The sequence below is a fragment of the Hyperolius riggenbachi genome, chromosome 3, assembly GCF_040937935.1.
Source record: "Hyperolius riggenbachi isolate aHypRig1 chromosome 3, aHypRig1.pri, whole genome shotgun sequence".
Taxonomy (NCBI): domain Eukaryota; kingdom Metazoa; phylum Chordata; class Amphibia; order Anura; family Hyperoliidae; genus Hyperolius; species Hyperolius riggenbachi.
The window spans coordinates 396529324-396547226 of record NC_090648.1 but is presented as its reverse complement, the minus strand read 5'-3'; positions in this window follow the sequence as shown (position 1 = coordinate 396547226).

The window sequence follows — 17903 nt, the reverse complement described above, 5'->3', positions numbered from 1 at the left end:
TGAACATTGGAATGTTCCATTTTTTCAGTAGTTCTTTTCCTTTATCCAGGGATTTGATAATGTGTGAGGCTCCTTGGTCATTTATTATGAGCTTAGTGGGGAAGCCCCATGAGTAGGGTATATTCTTGTTCCTCAGAGTGGTGGTGATGGGTGAGAGTATCTTCCTGGCCTGTAGGGTCATCTGGGATAAATCTTGAAACAAGGATATGTCCTTATGTGGGCCCGGTAGCTTCTTCCCGCCTCTGGTGAATGATAAAAGTTTCTCCTTTACGTGGTAGAAATGTATACGGGTGATTACGTCCCGTGGCAGGTGTTGTGGTATGAATCCAGGCTTTGGTAGGCGGTGTACCCTGTCGATGACTAGTTCACTCTCCTTGATGTTAGGGATAGTGGCTTTGAGGACATCTTGGACGTATCCCCTTAGATCGTCATTGGATACTGTTTCTGGTACCCCTCTAAGTTTGACGTTGTTGCGCCTGTTTCGGTCTTCACTGTCAGTGATTTTCCCCTTCATCCACTTTACCTCTTCAATTAGAGTCTTGTGTGAGTCAAGGAGTTCGTTGTGAGCTTCTGTCACCTGTACAATCCTGTTCTCCAGTCTGGTGATTCTGGTGTCAGTTTCATGGGCAAAATGAGCCATGTTGTTTGCCAGCAACTTCATATCAGCTCTCATTTCATTGGTGTTGTTTTGTATGAAGTTCTTGAAGGAGTACATGAATTGCTTAAAGAAGCCCTGAGTGACTGGTTGATCTGATTCTGGAACAGAGAGTAGTGGATCTGAAGGGTCCTCTTCTGTGGATGAATGCTGGGGATGATGTGTGGGGTTTTCATGCTGTGAATGCGTACTTTTGGCCGCATTTACGCGTTCATTGCCTTCCTCATGCGTATTTTCGGACGCGTTCATGCGTATTTTTTTGGACGCATGCTGGCTTGGAGAAGAGGCGCTATGCGTATTTTCGGTCGCGTAAAGCCGCGACGGTTTCAGGGGACTACGTTTCCGGTACTCCTCGTCGTTACTGCCCTCAGAATAATCTGCTTTTTCCCTTCTGTGGTAGGGGGTGGCTAGCGGGTCATAGCGGTTTCTCTGGGAGAGCGGAGGAGGTGTATTGAGATTACTAACCTCTGTGTCTCCCTGCCAGGACCTGCGGCGGCCATCTTGGGCCTCCATGTCATGGAAGTCAGGCAATCTTCTAGGCATTGGAGAAGCTTGTTTCTTGTGATATATGGGTCTTCTCCACTCCATCGCGTTCTGTGACTGTTCCCCTCCTATTTCGCCGAAAAAACGGGCTTCCAGGCTGCTTTGGACGCTTATATCAGTGCTTGATAGGCAGGAGCTGCAGGCTCAGACAACCATTCACTTCAGCCTCCAGGCCACGCCCCGTTTCTATGTTAAACCATTACACCATTGAAAAACTTGTTACGTTTGCAATCGAAAGAAAAATGAGTATAGTTGAAGAGGTAATGGCCCCTAAACTATGTTCTGGGATGAAAAATACAGCTTCAGTGAAATCCGTTTGCAAATCGGAGTGATAGATTAGAATCTAGAGCCAACGGTAAGTTTTCTATGTTAAACCATTACACCATTGAAAAACTGGTTACGTTTGCAATCGAAAGAAAAATGACTATAGTTGAAGAGGTAATGGCCCCTAAACTATGTTCTGGAATGAAAGTTACAGCTTCAGTGAAATCCGTTTGCAAATCGGAGTGATAGATTAGAATCTAGAGCCAACGGTAAGTTTTCTATGTTAAACCATTACACCATTGAAAAACTGGTTACGTTTGCAATCGAAAGAAAAATGACTATAGTTGAAGAGGTAATGGCCCCTAAACTATGTTCTAGGATGAAAGTTACAGCTTCAGTGAAATCCGTTTGCAAATCTGAGTGATAGATTAGAATCTAGAGCCAACGGTAAAACCATTACACCATTGAAAAACTGGTTACGTTTGCAATCGAAAGAAAAATGACTATAGTTGAAGAGGTAATGGCCCCTAAACTATGTTCTGGGATGAAAAATACAGCTTCAGTGAAATCCGTTTGCAAATCGGAGTGATAGATTAGAATCTAGAGCCAACGGTAAGTTTTCTATGTTAAACCATTACACCATTGAAAAACTGGTTATGTTTGCAATCGAAAGAAAAATGACTATAGTTGAAGAGGTAATGGCCCCTAAACTATGTTCTGGGCTGAAAGTTACAGCTTCAGTGAAATCCGTTTGCAAATCGGAGTAATAGATTAGAATCTAGAGCCAACGGTAAGTTTTCTATGTTAAACTATTACACCATTGAAAATCTGGTTACGTTTGCAATCGAAAGAAAAATGACTATAGTTGAAGAGGTAATGGCCCCTAAACTATGTTCTGGGATGAAAGTAACAGCTTCAGTGAAATCCGTTTGCAAATCGGAGTGATAGATTAGAATCTAGAGCCAACGGTAAGTTTTCTATGTTAAACCATTACACCATTGAAAATCTGGTTACGTTTGCAATCGAAAGAAAAATGACTATAGTTGAAGAGGTAATGGCCCCTAAACTATGTTTTGGGATGAAAGTTACAGCTTCAGTGAAATCCGTTTGCAAATCGGAGTGATAGATTAGAATCTAGAGCCAACGGTAAGTTTTCTATGTTAAACCATTACACCATTGAAAATCTGGTTACGTTTGCAATCGAAAGAAAAATGACTATAGTTGAAGAGGTAATGGCCCCTAAACTATGTTCTGGGATGAAAGTTACAGCTTCAGTGAAATCCGTTTGCAAATCGGAGTGATAGATTAGAATCTAGAGCCAACGGTAAGTTTTCTATGTTAAATCATTACACCATTGAAAATCTGGTTACGTTTGCAATCGAAAGAAAAATGACTATAGTTGAAGAGGTAATGGTCCCTAAACTATGTTCTGGGATGAAAGTAACAGCTTCAGTGAAATCCGTTTGCAAATCGGAGTGATAGATTAGAATCTAGAGCCAACGGTAAGTTTTCTATGTTAAACCATTACACCATTGAAAAACTGGTTACGTTTGCAATCGAAAGAAAAATGACTATAGTTGAAGAGGTAATGGCCCCTAAACTATGTTCTAGGATGAAAGTTACAGCTTCAGTGAAATCCGTTTGCAAATCAGAGTGATAGATTAGAATCTCGAGCCAACGGTAAGTTTTCTATGTTAAACCATTACACCATTGAAAAACTGGTTACGTTTGCAATCGAAAGAAAAATGACTATAGTTGAAGAGGTAATGGCCCCTAAACTATGTTCTGGGATGAAAAATACAGCTTCAGTGAAATCCGTTTGAAAATCGGAGTGATAGATTAGAATCTAGAGCCAACGGTAAGTTTTCTATGTTAAACCATTACACTATTGAAAAACTGGTTACGTTTGCAATAGAAAGAAAAATGACTATAGTTGAAGAGGTAATGGCCCCTAAACTATGTTCTGGGATGAAAGTTACAGCTTTAGTGAAATCCGTTTGCAAATCGGAGTGATAGATTAGAATCTAGAGCCAACGGTAAGTTTTCTATGTTAAACCATTACACCATTGAAAAACTTGTTACGTTTGCAATCGAAAGAAAAATGAGTATAGTTGAAGAGGTAATGGCCCCTAAACTATGTTCTGGGATGAGAAATACAGCTTCAGTGAAATCCGTTTGCAAATCGGAGTGATAGATTAGAATCTAGAGCCAACGGTAAGTTTTCTATGTTAAACCATTACACCATTGAAAAACTGGTTACGTTTGCAATCGAAAGAAAAATGACTATAGTTGAAGAGGTAATGGCCCCTAAACTATGTTCTGGAATGAAAGTTACAGCTTCAGTGAAATCCGTTTGCAAATCGGAGTGATAGATTAGAATCTAGAGCCAACGGTAAGTTTTCTATGTTAAACCATTACACCATTGAAAAACTGGTTACGTTTGCAATCGAAAGAAAAATGACTATAGTTGAAGAGGTAATGGCCCCTAAACTATGTTCTAGGATGAAAGTTACAGCTTCAGTGAAATCCGTTTGCAAATCGGAGTGATAGATTAGAATCTCGAGCCAACGGTAAGTTTTCTATGTTAAACCATTACACCATTGAAAAACTGGTTACGTTTGCAATCGAAAGAAAAATGACTATAGTTGAAGAGGTAATGGCCCCTAAACTATGTTTTAGGATGAAAGTTACAGCTTCAGTGAAATCCGTTTGCAAATCGGAGTGATAGATTAGAATCTAGAGCCAACGGTAAAACCATTACACCATTGAAAAACTGGTTACGTTTGCAATCGAAAGAAAAATGACTATAGTTGAAGAGGTAATGGCCCCTAAACTATGTTCTGGGATAAAAAATACAGCTTCAGTGAAATCCGTTTGCAAATCGGAGTGATAGATTAGAATCTAGAGCCAACGGTAAGTTTTCTATGTTAAACCATTACACCATTGAAACACTGGTTACGTTTGCAATCGAAAGAAAAATGATATAGTTGAAGAGGTAATGGCCCCTAAACTATGTTCTGTGATGAAAGTAACAGCTTCAGTGAAATCCGTTTGCAAATCGGAGTGATAGATTAGAATCTAGAGCCAACGGTAAGTTTTCTATGTTAAACCATTACACCATTGAAAAACTGGTTACGTTTGCAATCGAAAGAAAAATGACTATAGTTGAAGAGGTAATGGCCCCTAAACTATGTTCTAGGATGAAAGTTACAGCTTCAGTGAAATCCGTTTGCAAATCGGAGTGATAGATTAGAATCTAGAGCCAACGGTAAAACCATTACACCATTGAAAAACTGGTTACGTTTGCAATCGAAAGAAAAATGACTATAGTTGAAGAGGTAATGGCCCCTAAACTATGTTCTGGGATGAAAAATACAGCTTCAGTGAAATCCGTTTGCAAATCGGAGTGATAGATTAGAATCTAGAGCCAATGGTAAGTTTTCTATGTTAAACCATTACACCATTGAAAAACTGGTTATGTTTGCAATCGAAAGAAAAATGACTATAGTTGAAGAGGTAATGGCCCCTAAACTATGTTCTGGGATGAAAGTTACAGCTTCAGTGAAATCCGTTTGCAAATCGGAGTGATAGATTAGAATCTAGAGCCAACGGTAAGTTTTCTATGTTAAACCATTACACAAATGAAAAACTGGTTACGTTTGCAATCGAAAGAAAAATGACTATAGTTGAAGAGGTAATGGCCCCTAAACTATGTTCTAGTATGAAAGTTACAGCTTCAGTGAAATCCGTTTGCAAATCGGAGTGATAGATTAGAATCTAGAGCCAACGGTAAGTTTTCTATGTTAAACCATTACACCATTGAAAAACTGGTTACGTTTGCAATCGAAAGAAAAATGACTATAGTTGAAGAGGTAATGGCCCCTAAACTATGTTCTGGGATGAAAGTTACAGCTTCAGTGAAATCCGTTTGCAAATCGGAGTGATAGATTAGAATCTAGAGCCAACGGTAAGTTTTCTATGTTAAACCATTACACCATTGAAAAACTTGTTACGTTTGCAATTGAAAGAAAAATGAGTATAGTTGAAGAGGTAATGGCCCCTAAACTATGTTCTGGGATGAAAGTTACAGCTTCAGTGAAATCCGTTTGCAAATCGGAGTGATAGATTAGAATCTAGAGCCAACGGTAAGTTTTCTATGTTAAACCATTACACCATTGAAAAACTCGTTACGTTTGCAATTGAAAGAAAAATGAGTATAGTTGAAGAGGTAATGGCCCCTAAACTATGTTCTGGGATGAAAAATACAGCTTCAGTGAAATCCGTTTGCAAATCGGAGTGATAGATTAGAATCTAGAGCCAACGGTAAGTTTTCTATGTTAAACCATTACACCATTGAAAAACTGGTTACGTTTGCAATCGAAAGAAAAATGACTATAGTTGAAGAGGTAATGGCCCCTAAACTATGCTCTGGGATGAAAGTTACAGCTTCAGTGAAATCCGTTTGCAAATCGGAGTGATAGATTAGAATCTAGAGCCAACGGTAAGTTTTCTATGTTAAACCATTACACCATTGAAAAACTGGTTACGTTTGCAACCGAAAGAAAAATGAGTATAGTTGAAGAGGTAATGGCCCTTAAACTATGTTCTGGGATTAAAGTAACAGCTTCAGTGAAATCCGTTTGCAAATCGGAGTGATAGATTAGAATCTAGAGCCAACGGTAAATTTTCTATGTTAAACCATTACACCATTGAAAAACTGGTTACGTTTGCAATCGAAAGAAAAATGACTATAGTTGAAGAGGTAATGGCCCCTAAACTATGTTCTGGGATGAAAAATACAGCTTCAGTGAAATGCGTTTGAAAATCGGAGTGATAGATTAGAATCTAGAGCCAACGGTAAGTTTTCTATGTTAAACCATTACACCATTGAAAAACTGGTTACGTTTGCAATCGAAAGAAAAATTACTATAGTTGAAGAGGTAATGGCCCCTAAACTATGTTCTGGAATGAAAGTTACAGCTTCAGTGAAATCCGTTTGCAAATCGGAGTGATAGATTAGAATCTAGAGCCAACGGTAAGTTTTCTATGTTAAACCATTACACCATTGAAAAACTGGTTACGTTTGCAATCGAAAGAAAAATGACTGGAGTGCGCATGAGCGGCGCCACAGGACACATGCTGGCACTGTGAGCTCCGCATTGCAGGCGACCATACTGCCGCTATAGCGCACGGATCCGGATAATATATATATCATCAGAAAGCTGAAGAAACAAGCAATGCAACGAGCCCCCCTGGGATACCCAATCCACAGCAGAACAAATTATATCCCTCTTCGTTCACCGCTTCGTTTCAACAGGAGATTCAGCAAGATGGCCGCCGCAGCTCCACAACAAGAAGCAGGCCTCAGCCCGCCACAGACCACGGAGGGGACCCTGGCAAGAAAATCGCTACCTACACCAGTGCTGGCCGACCAGATCTCCCCTCGACCAGGTATGTCGGCCGCTGAAACGTGGGCTACCCCCCCGAAACAGGCACCCGCTATATCTCACGCTGAAGCCAGTGACGGAGTTTCCCGCCAATGCGTACAAACGGACGCATGGTCCCATAGCCCACGCGTACAAAATCCTGGTCCAACTGACGCAAAATTCGCATTCTGCCCATACACAGGCGTAAGACTGGACGCATCATACGCTGCATCAACTCAAGGCTCAAGCGTACCTTTCATCGCGTCACCACCTATAGCAACATCAGACCCAAGCGTATCTTTAGACGCATCCCATGCGAATCTAGCGCTTGGGCCAGACACTCCTCCTGAATCAAGGCTTGACAACTCACAAAGCGACCTTGGAATACAAATAGGCGGGATGTCAGCAGAACAACTAATTGCCTCCATTACTAACGTTTTCAGAATAGAACTCAAGGCTGAACTGAAATTGGCAGTCACTGAACTTTCCGACCGTATTAGCGAGATCGGAGACAGGGTGACCACACTTGAAAATCAAACCGATGATCTTGTACTGGTAACTAACGCCAACACAGCAACATTAGAGGTCCATGATGAGAGGCTAGATGTGGTGGAAGACAAGCTTGAGGATCTAGAAAACAGAAGCAGGAGGGCAAATGTGAGAATAAGATTTGTACCTGAGGTGGTGGAAGACTTGCAAGCACTGGCGGCAAACTTATTCCATGCTCTTCTACCCCAGGTAGACCCCTCCAGGCTTGGGGTGGTCAGAATCCACAGGGCATTAGTTCGACCCAGGAATACTGCTCTACCAAGAGACATTATCGCAAAGCTTAACAGTGAAGATATCAGGGATAAAATCCTGCTAGCAGCACGAGATCTACACTGCCTCCCAGATCAACCACAATCTGTACAACTATTTGCTGACCTGGCTCCTATAACGATACAGAAGAGAAGAAATATGAAGCCCTATACGAGTGCATTACAGCAGGCCTCTATCAGGTACAAGTGGGGGTTCCCCTTTGCCCTCATCTTCAAGAAAAACAACAAACAATTTGTGTGTAAGACTCCTGATGGGGCAGCAGAAGCTTTAACGGAAGCAAATATCCCTTTTGTCGTACCGGATTTAAAGCAACAGCAAGAAAGACAATCTCCAAAACCAAGAAGAGAACTACGCCAGAACCGGGCATGGTCCTCATCTAGGAACATTGCATTGAGAGGAAACTCATCTGACCATGGCCCGTCGGGAGAATAACTTGCTAGTTTTGGCATACACTCTTGGTTCACATATTTTCATTATCTAAACTGCAAGACAAGAACTTTCCTCCTAGTCTTCAGAAAAGTTATCCCGACCCTGGAGGGTCGTTTCACCACCTACCACATGAAAATATTTATCTTTACCTCCAATGTTAGATGGACTATGTTCCTGGCATCAGCACCCTTCCTGTGAAGTCCTTTTCCCAGGACATCCTTACAGGTTCTTATGGACGTGTTAATACTCTGCCTCCTTCTTGAGAAGGCATTATTATACCCTATGCTAGTTACTAACCAATTATTTTCCAGGTTTCTTCATATATGGACTGATATATGACTTAGGAAAAGTCTAGAATATAATGTTTACCATGTTTAGTCCTCAGTTAATTATTAACCATTTGCTTCCTAGGTTTTTTCATATATGGACTGATATATGACTTGGGAAAAGTTTAGAATATAGCGTTTATTCTGTTTAGTCCTCAGTTCAGTTAAATGTTTATCCGTAGTAAGATAGATAACATTCATATCAGATATATTGAAAATTCATTTACAATGTATAGTTCGGATCTGTTTACCTTTAGCTACCTTTAAACTTAAGTTAGGCAGTTAAGCCTGCATTTCATGTAGTACTCCACATGAGAAGTGTTTGGTGGCTGACCTTTTATATATGGACAGCTACCCACTTGCTTAACTTAGTGACATACTCTGTGTTCACTAAGGCTCTATACCAACATGAGAACACGAAAAGCCCCAATTACACTATGCAGAAACCCATCTATAGATACTCATTTTACCCACTCCACCCCTCCTCTGTGATTCCTAATAGCTCCCTGAACTTTTGTATTCAAGTCCATTCATGTTTTGACGCACAATGCCAGAGGTCTGAGTTCCCCTGCAAAGAGAAACAAGGCCTTTAAAGCCTATGCAAAACATCGACCAGATATAATATGCATTCAAGAATCCCACTTCTCCCCACAAAATACCCCCAAACAATTCCATAAGCATTACTCTAGATCATACTTATCATCATACAAAAAGAGAAGCCGAGGAGTGATTACTCTCCTCTCAGATAATTTCTCAATTGACATCACTCAACATCTAGAAGATGAATCAGGGACCTATGTGATTTTACTTGGGACATATGAACAAAAAACAATATGTATTGTTAATGTTTATGCTCCACCAGAATACCCCCATCGTGTTCTCTCTAGGATATCTGAAACACTACTAACATTACAATTTGATAGCCTCATTTGGGCGGGAGATTTTAATCTAGCCCCAGATGACAAACTAGATCGAACTCATCCACTGAGACCCTCGATCGCTAAAAAGAATCAAGCTCTATTTCTAGACTTGTTCAAGACTCATTCACTTGTAGATTCCTGGAGAGAACATAATGAAGGGAAAAGAGGATACTCCTGCTTCTCAGCACCACACAATTCTTACTCCCGCATCGATCTCATCCTTGTTCCATCCTTATGCGCATCCTCCTTGGCATATTCAAGGCATATCCTTTGCCCCTGGTCTGATCATGAACTACTACTGACAGTCATGAACTCCCCAGTCCCGGCACCACTTAGGACCCAGTGGAGACTTAATGAGTCGCTACTAATTAATCCTAACATATGTTCAGCGATTGAAAACTCACTTGATAACTATTTTAAAGAGAATGCCACGGAGGAAGTAAGCGAGGGAATATGCTGGATGGCTCATAAGGCAGCTGTGAGGGGTGAATTAATGAGATTATCCGCTAAGGCCAAGAGAGAAAAGAAAACCATCATCTCAAACCTAGAAAGAAAAATAAATATGCTTCACTCAATAAATCAGACCAACCCTACAAGGTATCTACAAAAACAGATCTTTGATCAACAACTGAAGTTAGACACAATATTAGGCCAGGAGGTTGAAAAGGCCATGAGATGGACAGGTGCGATGGCATATGAGCAGCTCAACAAACCCAACAAATGGCTAGCTAGGAGACTCAGAGACAAACAAATATCAAATAAAATTACTAAAATAAGGGATAAGAGTGGTAAGATTACATCCAACCCGGATAAGATATACCAGACTTTCTTAGAATACTACCAAACCCTCTATAGTGATGAAGACCCAGACCGGGCCCCTGAGAAAAGAGAACAGTTTCTAAAAGAAAACATAGGGATTAAAATCACCCAAGACACGGCTAAAACACTTAATTTACCAATTAACGAGGAAGAATTACATGACGCAATTACAAGACTAAAGAGAGCTAAAGCTCCAGGCCCTGATGGCTTACCATCACTTTATTACAAAAAATTTGAGGATATTTTGAGCCCACACTTAATTAAATTCTACAATTCCCTGATGAAAGGTAAACCCCGCCACCTGAATTTCTGTCATCGGCTATCTGTATATTACATAAACCCCCCAGAGACCCATTAAATACCAAAAATTATAGACCAATTTCCCTACTAGGGGTAGATTATAAGCTCTTTACCTCCATACTAGCAACCAGACTGAACACGGTACTACCAGGCCTGGTGCATAGAGATCAAGTAGGTTTCATACCCCAGAGGCAGGCCCCCGATAATATTAGGAAAGTACTGGACATACAACATTATTGCAAGAAAATATCCCAACCCTTAGCTATATTATCATTAGACATGGAAAAAGCCTTCGATAAAATTAAATGGCCATATATGCTTTCAGCCCTACGTAAATTTGGCTTTTGTGGTGAATACCTAAACGCCATACAAACTCTTTACTCCCTTCCTACTGCATACCTAAAACTGCCTTCGTATAACCAAACTAGATTTTCTATAAGTCGGGGAACAAGACAAGGGTGCCCATTATCTCCGGGCATCTTTGCACTAGTCATAGAGCCCCTGGCAAGTAAGATACGGGGGTCCCTGGAGGTACTGGGCGTCCAACTAGGAAAAAAGCAATACAAATTAAATTTATTCGCCGACGACATTCTCCTTACCCTTTCTTCACCGCACACTTCCATTCCCAACTTACTAAAAATTATCCAGGATTTTTCGGTTTTCTCGGGTTTCCAATTAAACAAAGATAAATCAGAACTTATGGTCTCTCAGACTTCACATAAAGCTGGAAAGAACTTAGCCGAGTCCCTAGGACTACAATACCAATCTAAATTCATTAAATATCTTGGAATCAATTTACCATCTGATCCCACTCAATTATATATCAATTATCCTGCTTTGTATAGAAGACTCTCGGAAGACCTAGAAACATGGGCAAAATATCCCCTTTCCCTGCTTGGGAAGGTACATGCAATTAAAATGACCCTTTTCCCTCGACTGCTGTACCTTTTCCGAACCCTGCCTATACCAATACGACCCTCCCATATAACTGACCTGCAAAAAAGAATCCTCAGATTTATTTGGTCACATAAAAAAGCTAGGATAAAATATGCTACTTTGGCCAAAACAAAAGACAAGGGAGGACTTAAACTTCCGATACTGATGACATACTACAAGGCGGCTAGATTATCCCAGTTAGTGCTAGTAAACTCTGGACATATGGCCCCCCTCTGGGTCGATATTGAATCTAAATTGATTCATCCCCTTACCACCCCAGGAGTAATGTGGGCCAGGAAAATTCCGTTGAAAAAGATTCAGGCCTTATCCCCAATATTTGGTTCTTCTATTAAATTATGGCTTAACCTTAGATTTGTATACAAACTACAATCTCCAACTTGCCTTATGTCTGCTATTTTTGGTAACCCAGATTTCACACCTGGCCTAAATCAACAGCCATTTTCCTGGTGGATCTCAAAGGGTCTTACTAGATTAGGAAAATTCACATTAGCATTCAAATTGATGGACCGTCGCCAGTTCTTTGCGGATAGGGAGGTGCCTACCCAGGAAATATCTAGAGCCACACAAATTTTCAATTATATAAATACTTTAGATAAAGATAAAGAGATAAATATATACTCTTTGTTTGAAACTAGGTGCAGAAATGGACCGTTAAATAAAGGGCTTATATCAGACTTCTACTTTATGTTAATGAGGGAGGAGTCTGATGAAAAGATGAAATTCCAGCTAGACTGGGAAAGAGATACAGGCAAAACTTTATCGATAAGCAAATGGGGACACTGCTGCACGACCTTACTAAAGAATAGTCTCTTTTATTCCTCCATCGAAACATCACTTAAATTATTACACCGCACCTACTTTACGCCAGCCAGAGTCCATGCCTTTTGTCCAGATCAGTCCGAGTTATGTCCAAGGGGCTGCGGCCAAAAAGGCACATTATGGCACATGTGGTGGCAGTGCCCTATAGTACAAATCTTCTGGAAAAAGATATGGAGACGCACCTCCCTCATGCTCAGAATTGAATCCCCCCTGGATCCTACAGTGGCTTTATTGGGCAATAGGCCCCAGAAGATCACACCCGTAGCTAACAAACTTTTACACCATGTAATGGCGTTAGCCAGAAGGCAAATAGCATATAGCTGGAAATCAGCAAGGCTAAATGATAATCTAGTCTTCACGAAACTCAATGAGGCAATGCTGTCAGAGCACATACTAGCTAAGGTCCATGATTCAATAGACCCATTCTTACTAACATGGTCCCCCTGGATTGAATCTCAGGACAATGAGGGCTTACCTTATGTACTACACACATTTTAGAGGACCACACATTCTTCAGTCCTTTTGGTATTGATGCAGTCAATAAGAATTCAGGTTATATCATAGTATTTAGGAGAGAGTGGACTATAGTGGGTAATAAAATGCTTTGATTATAGTTTGTTTCTATAGCTATATAACTCGAGCGGCTCTTTCTCCTTAATTGGAGATTTCTTTCCCCTTTTCCCTTTCCTCCCTATCTAACCCCCCCCCCTCTTCCCCCCTGGTGGGTCCCTTTGGCATGAAGTGGAGTTCCCACCCTTGGGATCCCCCCGGGGTCTTATCTTCCTTCTTTACTCTATCTTCTCTTCTATCTAACTTTTCTTCTCTTTTCCCTTCCTCTTCCCCCCCTTCCCCTCCTCCTATACCCCTATATAAAAATTTAAATTAGGATGTTTAAAATATATAGCATAATATTACAATTAACCTAATGGGTAAGAATGTAAGTTCCGCTCTTATTTAGAAGTTTAATTTTTGCATGATACCTCCTAATGTGTTTGTGAGCTATTATGTACAATTCCCCTAAGAGGGATATGTCATGTGAAACTTGTATTATGCTATCATTGTGAACTATTTCTTACATAATAAACACCCTTGAAACGAAAGAAAAATGACTATAGTTGAAGAGGTAATGGCCCCTAAACTATGTTCTAGGATGAAAGTTACAGCTTCAGTGAAATCCGTTTGCAAATCGGAGTGATAGATTAGAATCTCGAGCCAACGGTAAGTTTTCTATGTTAAACCATTACACCATTGAAAAACTGGTTACGTTTTCAATTGAAAGAAAAATGACTATAGTTGAAGAGGTAATGGCCCCTAAACTATGTTCTGGGATAAAAAATACAGCTTCAGTAAAATCCGTTTGCAAATCGGAGTGATAGATTAGAATCTAGAGCCAACGGTAAGTTTTCTATGTTAAACCATTACACCATTGAAAAACTGGTTACGTTTGCAATCGAAAGAAAAATAAGTATAGTTGAAGAGGTAATTGCCCCTAAACTATGTTCTGGGATGAAAGTAACAGCTTCAGTGAAATCCGTTTGCGAATCGGAGTGATAGATTAGAATCTAGAGCCAACGGTAAGTTTTCTATGTTAAACCATTACACCATTGAAAAACTGGTTATGTTTGCAATCGAAAGAAAAATGACTATAGTTGAAGAGGTAATGGCCCCTAAACTATGTTCTGGGATGAAAAATACAGCTTCAGTAAAATCCGTTTGCAAATCGGAGTGATAGATTAGAATCTAGAGCCAACGGTAAGTTTTCTATGTTAAACCATTACACCATTGAAAATCTGGTTACGTTTGCAATCGAAAGAAAAATGACTATAGTTGAAGAGGTAATGGCCCCTAAACTATGTTTTGGGATGAAAGTTACAGCTTCAGTGAAATCCGTTTGCAAATCGGAGTGAAAGATTAGAATCTAGAGCCAACGGTAAGTTTTCTATGTTAAACCATTACACCATTGAAAATCTGGTTACGTTTGCAATCGAAAGAAAAATGACTATAGTTGAAGAGGTAATGGCCCCTAAACTATGTTCTGGGATGAAAGTTACAGCTTCAGTGAAATCCGTTTGCAAATCGGAGTGATAGATTAGAATCTAGAGCCAACGGTAAGTTTTCTATGTTAAATTATTACACCATTGAAAATCTGGTTACGTTTGCAATCGAAAGAAAAATGACTATAGTTGAAGAGGTAACGGTCCCTAAACTATGTTCTGGGATGAAAGTAACAGCTTCAGTGAAATCCGTTTGCAAATCGGAGTGATAGATTAGAATCTAGAGCCAACGGTAAGTTGTCTATGTTAAACCATTACACCATTGAAAAACGGGTTACGTTTGCAATCGAAAGAAAAATGACTATAGTTGAAGAGGTAATGGCCCCTAAACTATGTTCTAGGATGAAAGTTACAGCTTCAGTGAAATCCGTTTGCAAATCGGAGTGATAGATTAGAATCTCGAGCCAACGGTAAGTTTTCTATGTTAAACCAATACACCATTGAAAAACTGGTTACGTTTGCAATCGAAAGAAAAATGACTATAGTTGAAGAGGTAATGGCCCCTAAACTATGTTCTGGGATGAAAAATACAGCTTCAGTGAAATCCGTTTGAAAATCGGAGTGATAGATTAGAATCTAGAGCCAACGGTAAGTTTTCTATGTTAAACCATTACACTATTGAAAAACTGGTTACGTTTGCAATCGAAAGAAAAATGACTATAGTTGAAGAGGTAATGGCCCCTAAACTATGTTCTGGGATGAAAGTTACAGCTTTAGTGAAATCCGTTTGCAAATCGGAGTGATAGATTAGAATCTAGAGCCAACGGTAAGTTTTCTATGCTAAACCATTACACCATTGAAAAACTGGTTACGTTTGCAATCGAAAGAAAAATGAGTATAGTTGAAGAAGTAATGGCCCCTAAACTATGTTCTGGGATGAAAAATACAGCTTCAGTGAAATCCGTTTGCAAATCGGAGTGATAGATTAGAATCTAGAGCCAACGGTAAGTTTTCTATGTTAAACCATTACACCATTGAAAAACTTGTTACGTTTGCAATCGAAAGAAAAATGACTATAGTTGAAGAGGTAATGGCCCCTAAACTATGTTCTGGAATGAAAGTTACAGCTTCAGTGAAATCCGTTTGCAAATCGGAGTGATAGATTAGAATCTAGAGCCAACGGTAAGTTTTCTATGTTAAACCATTACACCATTGAAAAACTGGTTACGTTTGCAATCGAAAGAAAAATGACTATAGTTGAAGAGGTAATGGCCCCTAAACTATGTTCTGGGATGAAAGTTACAGCTTTAGTGAAATCCGTTTGCAAATCGGAGTGATAGATTAGAATCTAGAGCCAACGGTAAGTTTTCTATGTTAAACCATTACACCATTGAAAAACTTGTTACGTTTGCAATCGAAAGAAAAATGAGTATAGTTGAAGAAGTAATGGCCCCTAAACTATGTTCTGGGATGAAAAATACAGCTTCAGTGAAATCCGTTTGCAAATCGGAGTGATAGATTAGAATCTAGAGCCAACGGTAAGTTTTCTATGTTAAACCATTACACCATTGAAAAACTTGTTACGTTTGCAATCGAAAGAAAAATGACTATAGTTGAAGAGGTAATGGCCCCTAAACTATGTTCTGGAATGAAAGTTACAGCTTCAGTGAAATCCGTTTGCAAATCGGAGTGATAGATTAGAATCTAGAGCCAACGGTAAGTTTTCTATGTTAAACCATTACACCATTGAAAAACTGGTTACGTTTGCAATCGAAAGAAAAATGACTATAGTTGAAGAGGTAATGGCCCCTAAACTATGTTCTGGGATGAAAAATACAGCTTCAGTGAAATCCGTTTGCAAATCGGAGTGATAGATTAGAATCTAGAGCCAACGGTAAGTTTTCTATGTTAAACCATTACACCATTGAAACACTGGTTACGTTTGCAATCGAAAGAAAAATGAGTGTAGTTGAAGAGGTAATGGCCCCTAAACTATGTTCTGGGATGAAAGTAACAGCTTCAGTGAAATCCGTTTGCAAATCGGAGTGATAGATTAGAATCTAGAGCCAACGGTAAGTTTTCTATGTTAAACCATTACACCATTGAAACACTGGTTACGTTTGCAATCGAAAGAAAAATGAGTATAGTTGAAGAGGTAATGGCCCCTAAACTATGTTCTGGGATGAAAGTAACAGCTTCAGTGAAATCCGTTTGCAAATCGGAGTGATAGATTAGAATCTAGAGCCAACGGTAAGTTTTCTATGTTAAACCATTACACCATTGAAAAACTGGTTACGTTTGCAATCGAAAGAAAAATGACTATAGTTGAAGAGGTAATGGCCCCTAAACTATGTTCTAGGATGAAAGTTACAGCTTCAGTGAAATCCGTTTGCAAATCGGAGTGATAGATTAGAATCTAGAGCCAACGGTAAGTTTTCTATGTTAAACCATTACACCATTGAAAAACTGGTTACGTTTGCAATCGAAAGAAAAATGACTATAGTTGAAGAGGTAATGGCCCCTAAACTATGTTCTGGGATGAAAGTTACAGCTTCAGTGAAATCCGTTTGCAAATCGGAGTGATAGATTAGAATCTAGAGCCAACAGGAAGTTTTCTATGTTAAACCATTACACCATTGAAAAACTTGTTACGTTTGCAATTGAAAGAAAAATGAGTATAGTTGAAGAGGTAATGGCCCCTAAACTATGTTCTGGGATGAAAGTTACAGCTTCAGTGAAATCCGTTTGCAAATCGGAGTGATAGATTAGAATCTAGAGCCAACGGTAAGTTTTCTATGTTAAACCATTACACCATTGAAAAACTTGTTACGTTTGCAATTGAAAGAAAAATGAGTATAGTTGAAGAGGTAATGGCCCCTAAACTATGTTCTGGGATGAAAAATACAGCTTCAGTGAAATCCGTTTGCAAATCGGAGTGATAGATTAGAATCTAGAGCCAACGGTACGTTTTCTATGTTAAACCATTACACCATTGAAAAACTGGTTACGTTTGCAATCGAAAGAAAAATGACTATAGTTGAAGAGGTAATGGCCCCTAAACTATGTTCTAGGATGAAAAATACAGCTTCAGTGAAATCCGTTTGCAAATCGGAGTGATAGATTAGAATCTAGAGCCAACGGTACGTTTTCTATGTTAAACCATTACACCATTGAAAAACTGGTTACGTTTGCAATCAAAAGAAAAATGACTATAGTTGAAGAGGTAATGGCCCCTAAACTATGTTCTGGGATGAAAAATACAGCTTCAGTGAAATCCGTTTGCAAATCGGAGTGATAGATTAGAATCTAGAGCCAACGGTAAGTTTTCTATGTTAAACCATTACACCATTGAAAAACTGGTTACGTTTGCAATCGAAAGAAAAATGACTATAGTTGAAGAGGTAATGGCCCCTAAACTATGTTCTGGGATGAAAAATACAGCTTCAGTGAATTCCGTTTGCAAATCGGAGTGATAGATTAGAATCTAGAGCCAACGGTACGTTTTCTATGTTAAACCATTACACCATTGAAAAACTGGTTACGTTTGCAATCGAAAGAAAAATGACTATAGTTGAAGAGGTAATGGCCCCTAAACTATGTTCTGGGATGAAAGTTACAGCTTCAGTGAATTC